This window comes from Geospiza fortis, unplaced genomic scaffold, assembly GCF_000277835.1.
Source record: "Geospiza fortis unplaced genomic scaffold, GeoFor_1.0 scaffold69, whole genome shotgun sequence".
NCBI classification, from domain to species: Eukaryota; Metazoa; Chordata; class Aves; order Passeriformes; family Thraupidae; genus Geospiza; species Geospiza fortis.
Genome location: NW_005054555.1, coordinates 700,540 through 701,447, shown reverse-complemented (window position 1 = coordinate 701,447; position 908 = coordinate 700,540). Strand labels below are relative to the sequence as shown.

The 908-nt window shown below is 57.0% G+C and overlaps 1 protein-coding gene across 1 annotated transcript in view; it reads right to left on the bottom strand.

Moving 5' to 3' along the window:
* The window catches only part of LRRC40 (leucine rich repeat containing 40), a 17,112-nt gene that overhangs the window by 5,267 nt on the left and 10,937 nt on the right, over positions 1-908 (bottom strand). The window lies entirely within an intron of this gene.

The following is a 908-nucleotide window of genomic DNA, read 5'->3' as shown; positions in this document are numbered from 1 at the left end:
GGAATTTCCCAATGGAAAGGGGAAATGGAGGGTGCTGGAGCCCCACCCACAGCACTACTACCATTGAAGATACCACCTGCAGGACCTTTGGAAGTGTGTCTGAGCAAGAGAAGTTCTCAATGTTGCCATCTACAGAGCTCAGTTACAGCTTGAAGGACCCAAGGCAGACATCCAAGGGAACATTTATTGTCTCAGCACAGCACCAGACCCATTTTCACTCAGATGAGCCCAGCACACACCTGGGGCATCTCTCACCACCTCACAGCTCAAGCACTCCACCTCACCCACACCAGGGGGCAGTTCAGCAGTGAAACAATAGAAAACAGGAATACAAACCCCACAGTGTTCCCTTCTGCCTTTGGCCCCAGTGCTTTGGTGGTGACAACTCTCTCCAGAGCCCACCTTGGCTGTGCTGAAGGCAGCTTTCCTTGTTGTCCTTTATTACAAACAGTGTAAACAAAGTGGTGTGGGATCCTGAAATCCCTGCTGGAACATGCAAAGGGCAGGGAATGTTTCACAGCTGGGTTCTTAACACTGGGCAGACTCCCAGCCAGGAACAGAAGGATGGAAGCAGTGGAGTCCAGGGGTGCTGGTGGGACAGGGGCTACCTGGCTGCTCCTGTGCTGCTGGAATGTGGGTCTGCAGGTATGAGAGCAGTGCAGCTGTGCCCTTGGCCAGGCCAGGCTCAGGTGGGAGTGCCCAGGCTCAGGTGGGAATGGCCAGGGCTCATGAGAATGCAGTTCCAAAGGTATTCCAGCACAGCAGCCCTGCCCTTGGCCAGGCCAGGCTCAGGTGGGAATGCCCAGGGCTCAGGAGCAGTGCCCAGGGCTCAGGAGCAGTGCCCAGGCTCAGGAGCAGTGCCCAGGCCCCAGGGGCAGTCCCCAGGCTCAGGAGCAGCGGCCGCGCCC